The sequence below is a fragment of the Chinchilla lanigera genome, unplaced genomic scaffold (assembly GCF_000276665.1).
Source record: "Chinchilla lanigera isolate Chin_1 unplaced genomic scaffold, ChiLan1.0 scaffold00030, whole genome shotgun sequence".
In the NCBI taxonomy this organism is placed as follows: domain Eukaryota; kingdom Metazoa; phylum Chordata; class Mammalia; order Rodentia; family Chinchillidae; genus Chinchilla; species Chinchilla lanigera.
In genome coordinates, this window is record NW_004955431.1 from 18,675,236 (window position 1) to 18,685,974 (window position 10,739).

Genomic DNA, 10,739 nt, shown 5'->3' on the forward strand with positions numbered 1-10,739 from the left:
CATTTTTTGAAATACTCTTCAATCTCTTTTTTCAGAGTACTGTAATTTTCATTGTATAGATATTTTACTTTCTTTGTTAGATTGATTCTTAAGTATTTCAACTTTTTGGATGCTATTGTGAAAGGTATGGTTTCCCCAATTTCTTTCTCATTGTGTTTGTTGTTTGTGTATAGAATTCCTATTGATTTTTTGAGTGTTCACTTTGTATCAAGCTATGCTACTGAATTTGTTGATTAATTATAGGAGTCTTGGTGGAGTTTTTGGGGTCTTCTATGTAGAGTATCATGTCATCAGTGAATAATGACAATTTCACTTCTTCCTTTCCTATTCTTATCCCCTTTATTTCTCTCTATTGTCTAATTGTTCTGGTTAATGTTTCCAGAACTATGTTGAATAGGAGTGGTGACACTGGATATTCTTGTCTTGTTCCTGATTTTAGATTGACAGCTTTCAGTTTTTGTCCATTTAGTATGATGTTGGCTATTGGTTTATCATAGATGGCTTTGATCAGATTGAGGTAAAGTCCATCTGTTCAGATTTTCAGAGTATTTATCATGAATAAGTGTTGGACTTTATCAAAAGCTTTTTCTGCATCTATTGAGGTGATCATATGGTTCTTATCTTTGGCTCTATTGATATGATGTATTACATTAATTGATTTATGTATACTGAACCATCCCTGCATTCCTGGGATGAATCCTACTTGGTCATGGTGTATGCTCTTCTTGATGATTTGCTACATTCTATTACCTGGTATTTGATTGAGAACTTTTGCATCTATGTTCATTAGGGAGACTGGCCTATAGCTCTGTTTTTTGGTTGGGTCTTTCTCTGGTTTTGGTATCAGGGTAATACTTGCATCCAGGAATTAGTTGGGGAGAATTGCTTCCCTTTCTAGTTCATTAAACAAAGAGTTTGAGAAGAATTGATATTAAATCTTCTCCAAATTTCTTGTAGAATTCAGCTTTGAATTGATCAGGTTCTGCACTTTTACTTGTTGGTAAGTTTTTTAATTACATTTTCAATTTCATTGTGTGATATTGGGTTATTCAGGAATTTTATAACTTTTTGATTCAGTTTTAGCAATTCATATGTATCTAGGAATCAGTCCATTTCTTCTATGTTTTCCACCCAATGAGAGTAAAGATTTTTGAACAGGTATTTATGATCTTCTGAATTTCTGCAGGATTTGTAATGATTTCACCCTTTTCATTCTTTATTGAATGAATTTGAGTTTTTTCATTCCTTTTTTGATAAGGTTGCCTAGGGGTTTATCAATTTTATTTATTTTTTCAAAGAACCAACTCTTTGACTCATTAATTCTTTGTATTGTTTTCTTAGCCTCAGTTGCATTTATTTCTGCACTGATCTTTATAATTTCTTCCCTTCTTTGGGCTTGACTTGCTTTTCTTTTTCTAGAAGTCTGGGGTACAGCATAAGATTGCTTATTTGAGTTCATTCTGTTTTCCTGAATGTGGGAACCCACTACTATAAACTTCCTTTCCTTGCATCCCACAGGTTACAGTAGTTTGTACCTGCATTTTCATTTGACTGTAAAGATTGTGTAATTTCTTCTTTAATTTCTTCTGTGATCCTTTGACTGTTCAGGAGGATACTATTTAGTTTCCATGTGTTTATGGAGTTTCTTTTGTCATTAGTTTCCAATTTCATTGCACTGTGCTCAGATAGTATGCAAGGGATAATTTCAATTCTTTTCCATTTACTTAAGCATGTTCTATATGCTAGTATATGGTCTATTTTAGAGAATGTCCCATGTGCAGCTGAGAAGAATGTGCATTCTAATTTTGTTGGGTGGAATACTCTGTAAAGGTCTACTGAGTCCATTTGTTCACATGTTTGGTTTAGTTGCGTTATTTCTTTGCTGATTTTTTGTCTAGCTGATCTACCTGTTTGTGACAATGGGGTTTTAAAATCCCCTATTGCAATTGTGTTATTATTTATTTGATTTTTCATGTCTGTCAAAATTTGCCTTATGTAATTGGGTGCTCCTACATTCAGTGCATATATATTTATGATTGTTATCTCTTTCTGTTACAGTTTTCCCCTGACAAGAATGTAATGACCTTCTTTCTCTCTTTTGATCATTATTGGTTTGAAGTGCACATTTTCTGCAAACAGAATGGCTACTCCTGCTTTTTTCTGTGTTCCTGTTGCCTACAGTATTGTTTCCCATCCGTTGACTTTCAGTCTGTGATTTTCCTTCTGAGATAGTGTTTCTTGCATACAGCATATTGTTAGATTTTCTTTCTTTCTTTCTTTCTTTCTTTCTTTCTTTTTTTTTTTTGTTTGTTTGTTTGTTTGTTTGTTTTTTCTGGTAGCAGGAATCAAACTCATGACCTTGCACTGGCTGGGCAGGCACTGTGCCGCTGAGCTAAATCCCCAGCCCCTGGATTTTCTTTCTTGATCCACTCTGCCAGTCTGATTCTTCTGATTGGTGAATTGTGGCCATTTACATTAACAGTTTTTACTGATATGTGTTGATTTATCTTTGTCATGTTATTTTCCCATTATTGGTTCTGTACTTCCCCCCTCTGTTTAATTGCTTACCTTTTTTAGTAGTTCTTTTCTATTGTTGGTTTTTAAATTGTGGTCATTTTTGTCTCTGTAAAATATCTTTCAGTACTCTTAGTAGGGTTGGTTTGGTGGTCATGAATTTCCTCAATTGATCTTTGTCATGGAAGTATTTTATTTCTCCATCAATTCTGAAAGATAGTTTTGAAGGGTACAACAATCTGGGTTAGAAGTTGTTTTCTTTCAGGACCTGAAATACTTCAAGTTTTCTTGACTTGATAGTTTGTGTTGAGGAATTTGCTGTGATTCTGATGGGCTTTCCTTCATAGGCAATCTGTTTCTTTTCCCTTAAAAGCTTTTAATATTCTGTTCTTTTGCTGAATTTCTGGGATCTTGATTATTATGTGTCTGGGTGTAGATTCATTTTGGTTATGGCTAATTGGAGTTCTATACACCTCACTTAGTGTATGTCAGGTTCTTCTCCCATGCTTGGGAAATTTTCTGCTATTACTTCTGGAAATAGTCTTTTTATGTCATTCATGTTGCCTCCTGCTCTTTTATTGACACACACCAGTCTTACATTGTTTTTCCTGGTGCTGAGACCTTGATGCAGAAAAAACAGCAATGTGAGTACATATTTGACTAGCTAAAGTGTTGCAAAATGGTCACACAACCAAATGGAATGACCCAATGTTAGAACTAGGTCCAAAAATATAGTGAAGGTCTTGGCAGGGGTGAAACATATTGGACAGAATGCCAGTACTGACATTCAATGGTGGAAATTGTAACAGATGAAATGCTACAAGATGCTGTGAAATACAAAAAGACTGAAATGCAAGTAAAATGTTCTGTATGCACCAGTAGCCATATTCAAAAATGTATTATGACAGCTTACTAGCTGAACTGAAATCATTCATAGGTCTTCTGCACATAGCCCAGATTTCTCATGGTGATCTCAGAAATGTAAAAGACTTATGGAAAGCAATGGGTTGAAATAAGACATAAAATGTATGTCCTTGTAGATGTGAAACTTATTATTCTTTCACTTTAGATATTTATCACAGAACTCAGCCATCAGGTCCTTATTCATATGGTAATAAACCAAATGATGTTGTGAACAAGCTTGTTGCTCCCATCTCCCAAACTAATTGGAATGTGACAATCAACTATTGGTTTACTGGTTTCCAACTGATGTTACATTTGCTAACAGCACAAAGTAGACCAGCACAGGAACTGTACACAGAACAAAACAGAAATTTCAAATAAAATGTTGCAATTTTATAACAGAGACTTGTACAGTACAATCTCTGAATTTTAAAAAGATAAAACATTGGCTCCATATATGGCAAAGAAAAGCAAACTGGTACTGCTGAGGTCAACATTTCACCATGATGGAAATATTGACAGGGAAACCTCGACAAAATAGAAGCCTGAGATGAAAACTTTCAACAACAAAACCAAAGGTGGAGTAGATGTTGTTGCTGAGTTATGTAGCAAATATGATGTCACTTGAAACACAAAGCATTGGCCAATGTTTATGTTTTACTTGATCCTAAACATGTGTGACATAAATAGTTTGATAGTGTGTAAACAAACTAACAAGTGCAAAATAGCACAGAGAAAGTTTGTTAGAGGATTGGGACAGGAGCTCATAACACATCATTTACAGCAGAGGGAAAATAAAACATTTCTGCCTGGGGAACTGCACACAAAAATTGTGGCATACACCGGTGAGCTGACAGGTGAATAGGCAGGCACAGCATCACAAAGACCTACTATGACAACAGCAAAACAAAGATAAATGTCAACTGTGCCCTACAAGAAAGTACAAGAAAACAAAACCTATGTGTATCAGTGTAAGTAATTCGCGTGTATGAAAGGGGCAGTTGTGTGTGAAGACTGCCTTGGGTGTGACAGTTGAAGCAAAGTTTATATCCGTGGTAGACTTTTGTTTGTGTTCATATAGGTTTTTATTTTTTATGTTATCTTTTAGGTTTTGTAAGCAAGTAAACAGCTGATGTGAAAATGTTGATATACTCTAAGCACTATTACATATTTGATATTTTATTTTATTAACATCTTAGTTCTCTGTTAAGTGTACAATAGAGTAGGAAGCTGTACAATATAGTATGTTGTGCAATATGGTAGGAAGCTCCTGACAAAACAGGAAGAGAGGTGACAAGACTGCCACATAGGAAAAGAAAGCTAAGCATGCGTGCTGTCAGTATAAGCAAGATGTGTGCATGGAACATGCAGTTGTCATGTGTGAAGACTGCTTTGGGTGTGACAGTTGAAGCAAAGCTTATTTTTGTGTTAGAGTTCTATTGGTATTTTCACTGTAGTTCATACAGGAATTTGTTTCTGCTGCTATCTTTTAGGTTTTGTGAGGAAGTACACAGCTGAAGTGAAGCTGTTGATGTCTATTCTAAGCTCACGATACATATTAAAAATTTAATGATTTATTTTATTGATATTTTATGTTCCTGTTAAGTATACATTGTATAACATAAAAAGAACATCGTAAAAAACCAGCAAGACCACTGAGATGTCACATATGTCCTGCAAAAAGACCAGGAAAGCAAATGACATATTCTGTCAGTGTAAGTGATACATGTGTATGGAATGTGCTGTTTTTATGTGTGCAGACTGCCTTAGGTATGTTAATTGAAGAACAGATTTTTTTGGTAGAGTGTTATTGGTATTTTCATTGTAGTTCATATGGGAATTTATTTCTGATGTTCTTTTTTAGATTTTGTACACCAAAAACAAGTTGATGAAAATTTTAACACTTTTTTACAAATAGCAAATATTAAAAACACAGTACTTTATTTTTGTGATTTTTTTCCTGTTAAGAGCTCATTGTTTGATATAATAAAACTCATAAAATTAAAATTAATAATTCATCAATAGAAATATTCTGAAGAATAAGCCAGTGTCTGACAGGCCCACATTTATGAGCCTCAGTGACAGGATTAGTCTTATGTTCAGGGGCTACAAAAGGTATATCCAGGCAGCAGGAGTATGAAGGGAGGAAATGGGGGAGCTGGTCTGTATGAGGATTGGTTCCCAAGGATTGCTACCAAATTGGTACAATTTGAGTATCATTTATCCAAAATGCTTAGGGTCAAAAGTGTTTTCGATTTTAGAAATTTGTGAATTTTGGAATATTTGTATATACATATTGAGATAACTTGGGGATGGGCCTTAAGTCCAAAAAGGAAATTCATTGATGTTTCATATACATCTTATACAGAGTTCAGTTCTATCTGTCCACTCCACCACACAGACAATGCTATGTCACACTTGGGCTGAAGAATTCACAAAACAAGGCCTTGTGTCTACTCTCCTGCTTTCCCAGGTCATACCTCCCACTCCATCCTCACTCCCATCGCTGGGCCTTCAGGTGCTTCAGGGGAAGGTGCTGAGGGGTTTGTATAGGGTTAGATAGGGGCATGTTCCATAGACACAGGCTGATGGGTGGCCCCTGACTTCAGAGCAAAGTTCTTCCAAGAGTCCTAAGGCCTAAGCACTAGGTGGTGGTGACTTTGGTTAGGCAGATGTCTCTTACTGCTCTGGGGAAATCTGAACACTGGTGTTAAGCCAAGGAGCAGGCTTCCCCTTAAGATACTAAGCATGTGATCTATTTGTTTCTATAAACTGGATCCACAAGAAGTACTGTATCCAGGAAAATTAAAGAAATAGTTTGTCCTTCCTGAAGCCTACATCTAGTTTGGGATCATCCTTAGCTGAAGGTTACTGTTTGCTTTGGAGATGGGGTGTATTGTTTAAGACAGAGGTCTGTAAAACTCAAATTGCAAATAGTTTAAGCTTTGTAGACCACGTACAATCTATCTCTATTGCATCTTGGTTTTCTTTTTAACAACCCTTTCAAATTTTAAGAATCGTCAGGGTGGCCGAGCGGTCTAAAATTTTGAGAATCATTGTTAGCTTGCGTGCTGGGCAAAAGTAGCCACAGGGAGGACTGCAGGCCTTAGTTTGCCAATCTCTGATCTGAGCAGTTGCTCACAGGACATCAGGAGCAACCAGACCCAATGTGTTCTTAGAAAAAAGGAAAGAGAAGGCAGAGGAAAGGACTCAGCAACATCTGGCCTGGGCTTTGACTGTCTGTAGTGGAATCTTACGCAAGGGTGAGTAATATTCAACTGCTGGGTAATATCCACCTTTTCTGGACCACCACCCGGCGACCATAACTCACTCTGTGTGAGGGAGAGTTTTCCCTCTGAGTCAAGAAGTGTATATTTCCCTGTAAAGGCCACAGAATCAGAACTGAGGAATCTCCTGGATTAAGGATACACAGTTATATCTATCTGGATCCAATTAGGAGAGGAAAAACCACAAAAAATCTCAATAGCGAAAAGTTAATCATAGGGAACTGGAATATCAAGAGAGTGGCTAGTAAGAAGTAAAGAGAACTCTAAAATATACTTGTCAATAACATACATCTTAGTTTGCTAGGGAAGCCATACAAAGTACCACAGGTTAGGTGGCCAAACAATAGGAATTTGTTTTCTCATTGTTCTGGATGCTACACGTCCAAGAACAAGGTGTCAGCAGGGTTGATTTGTTCTGATGGGTCTTGACTTACAGATGGCCATCTTCTCCCTATGTCCTTACATGGTCTTCTTTCTGTGGGAATCTGCATACAAATCTCTTTTTAGAAAGATGAGTTATACCATATTGCAGCCTACCCTAACTAGCTCATTTTACCTGTATAAAGCCCCTATCCCCAAATACATTACTGGGAGTTAGTACTTAACCTCTAGAAACATAGCAAAATATGGGTCCCCTTCTCCCTTTTCCCAGTCCTAACATCCAGACCTCGTTAAAGAGAATACATCTACAGTTTGCTAGATGCAGAGAGGTCACTGTGGTTCCATGCCAGTGGAACTCACTGGAGATTTGTTTTCTAGAATGTTCTATCCTCTCAGTGCCAGAGATAGCAGGTCCTGCAGAGGTGTCTTAACGGAGATATGCTGCTATAAAACTACCTGAAGAGGGTGCCAGAGGAAGTTGCTGATCCCTGGTTGCTCTGGCCACCAGAAACACAATAGAAACTTGGGCTGAGAAGCCACCTTCTCTGCAGGAGCACACCAGACACGGAACCAGGAAACTAAACTCTTCCCATCCTGCAGTGTCTCTCCGGTGCCTCCTACAAAGTTTAACCTCAGTCCACTGCAGAGGACTACTTAAAACTACTTAAAAGGGCCCAGATGAATCTTCACAGAACAGGCAAAAAGAGTGAATTTAGAATCAAAAGGCAATCAGCTAACAAGTACAACATGAATCCTTCCTTTCAGGGAAGAAAAGGATTCCACCCGGCTCATAGGATTCTCACTCTCCCCACGTTAAAAGCTTTCTAATATCTCAGAGGGGGCAGAGTTTGAGTTGGGGACTTTGGGTGCTGGAAGTGGCATTTCTATTAATCTTGGGGTATCCTTCAGGATATCCAGCGTAAAGTTACAGCCTGGCCTTTGTCCCGTGGAGGAAGTGAGAAGCTGTGATTGATAGCATCCCTCAGGAGCCCTGTGTGCAGGAGATGGGGAAGGGCCCCCCATGGAAGCTGGTGACAGGAGCAGAAGGCTGGAGGGAAGGTCCAGAGGAACCTTCCTAGGAGCAGTCACAAAGCCAGCCCTGGGGACACATCCAAATAGGAGAGGCTGGGCGATATCTTGGGGTTGTAGGGGAAGAAGATGATGCTATGATCCTGGAGTACAAGAAGGAGGCATAAAACAATCACACAACATTGGAGATATGTTCAGAAAAGACCATCTGCATCCAAAGTGTCAGTATAGCCAGGCATGGTGGCGCATGCCTGTAATCCCAGCACTCAGGAGGCTGAGGCAGGCGGATCTTTGGGAGTTCAAGGCCACCCTGGGATACAAAGTGAGCTCAAGGCCAGCTTGAACTGCATAGCGAGACCCTGTCTCAAAAAGACCAAAAAAAAAAAAAAGTCAATACAATTGTTCTGGAAGGAAAAGTTCAAGATGGCCTCTCCACTTTTGCATTTTCATTTTACTTGTTCACATTGTAATAAAACAGCCTCAGAGCAGTAACTTCAGAATTTCCCAGGCCAGTCCACAATAAAGAACCAAAAAAACATTTCCCTTCAAGCCACTTCTCTTTCTGAGTCAGCTATGGATTCCTGCACCCAATGCACTGTAACATTTACATGTCATAATTTACAGAGCGTGGACTGCTAGACAACTGGCCAATTCACTGTTTGTCTAGGTAATAGGATCACGATTTACGCCACTAGCAAGCTTGAGTGTAGGCAGCTTCTCTGAGCTTTAGATTCCTTATGAACAGAAATAAGTTGTTCAGGCCTCTTTGAGCTCCTAACAGTGTTTTACTATATTCCAGGAATAGTTTGCAAAATCCTAGGTGTACCAGTCGGATAAATCAAAGAATACCTTACTCATTTTACCAATAAGATTCTTTATTTCTCAAATAATTCACATCCAAATTCCTTAAAAGAAAACAAATTATCTTATTATCTAAAATGGTTTAGTTTACAAAACCACTATTTCAGGAATACAGGTATTAAATAAAACCTAGAGCAGCCATATTAAGAATCAGGTAATACCTATTAAAATATTTAAGAATTCAATATTTTCACAGTTATAATCAGTTATAATTATTCCCTTAATTATTGAGATCAGTTTCTTGAAACCAACAAAATGTCCTTAGCAGGTGAGATCTTAGAGACAACACCTAAGCCTCAGACCTACGAGAAAGCAAGCAAGCAAACCGAGCAAGCTGTGGTTATTACCTGAGGTCACACCACAAGTTCTGTACTCCTTTCACTCAAGATTTTGGTAAATCTTAAAAGTAAATAATCTGCAGTGTAAATAAAACTACAATTTTATCTCTGATATTTAGCTTTAGTGTGAACGAGGTAATTAAATTGTTCCCGTGAGCAGTCCTGGGATGAAAGGCTTGAGAAGCCGCCGTTGGAAGCCTAGGAGTGAAGGCAGCTGTGTGTGTGTGTGTGTGTGTGTGTGTGTGTGTCTGTGTGTCTGTGTGTCTGTGTGTGTTGGAGGGATGGTGGTTGTTAGGAAGAAGAAAAAAAGGCTCCACAGCCTAGGATAAGTCTTTAGTAGAGGCTTGAGAAGGACCAATCTGGTTGAAGTAACCAGAAACGCAACTCTTACAGTCTATGGGGTCTCACCGAGCAGTGGCAAAATTCCCTCAAGGACAGTGATCACTGTGTATCAACAGCTGCCAGGGGCAGTTTACCCAAGACGGTGAAAGCTGTGGTCTCTGGGTCTTATCAGCGCGGGACGGCATGCTCTGGGAAGGGAAACCTAAAGTTCCTAAGACTTGAAAAGAAAGGGTCCGAACTGGCTGCAACATGGGTGGTCTGGTTCCATCAACTATTCCCGTCTACCTCCTCCGTCCTCGACTTAATTCTTCCACTTGGTGAGCCACGGAAAAAGTGCAGTCCCTCCCGTATTAGACTAACTCACCGCCACATACCTAGTGCCTGACACAGGGGGGCGCTCAAGAAATATTTCTTGGAGATTGTGGTGTACCATCCAGTTGGACGGCGAGGTGGGAATTTGCCTAACAAAAAGTCCAGTTAGCGTCCTGCCCCCGCCCCGCGCGGGAAAGACTAAGACTGCGCCCGCGCGAGAGGAAGCCACATCCGGGACGCCAGGACCCCAGCGACCGCGCCGCTGGCCGAGAGCCCGGCCTTGGGGAAGGTAAAGCTGGCAGAAAGGCGCGGAGGCCGCGCGGGATGCGGACGGTGCAGACGGGTCCGCCGGGGCGGTGGGGGGCAAGCCTGCTGGCTAAGGGAACTGACTCCGGGCGAGGCACAGCCAGGGGCGGGGGAAGAGGGGCAGGACCCGCGCCGCGAGCCGCCCCGAAGTCACGGCGCGCTCTGGGGCCCTTGGAGCGCGCCCAGGAGCGCAAGCTGCTTTCCCGGGGACTGCGCGGCGGCGGGATCCCTTGCAAGTCGGCAGACGTCGGCGCGCACGGTTACCGCTGAGCGCGGCCAGCTTTGCAGAGGGCGCTGCGCGGAGCCCCCGGTGGCTCGGGTCCCGTCGCGCGCGCCCCGGGTGGTGCCCGAGACCACCTGTGCGGAAGGCACGGTGCGCGCGGCGGCTCGGGCCGTTTCGCTGCAGTGTTTCGCAGCGCGCGGCCGAATGCAGCGGGTGACTCCGGCTGTCACGTGCGCGGCGGCT

General features: G+C 40.7%; 1 protein-coding gene across 1 annotated transcript in view; it reads left to right on the forward strand.

The window, feature by feature from the left end:
- Positions 1-10,172: 10,172 nt before the first annotated feature.
- The window catches only part of Casp7 (caspase 7, apoptosis-related cysteine peptidase), a 37,814-nt gene continuing 37,247 nt past the window's right edge, over positions 10,173-10,739 (forward strand). The window contains exon 1 of the mRNA XM_005387788.2: positions 10,173-10,256. The gene's annotated coding sequence lies outside the window, so the exon portion shown is untranslated. The remainder of the gene's footprint in view (positions 10,257-10,739) is intronic.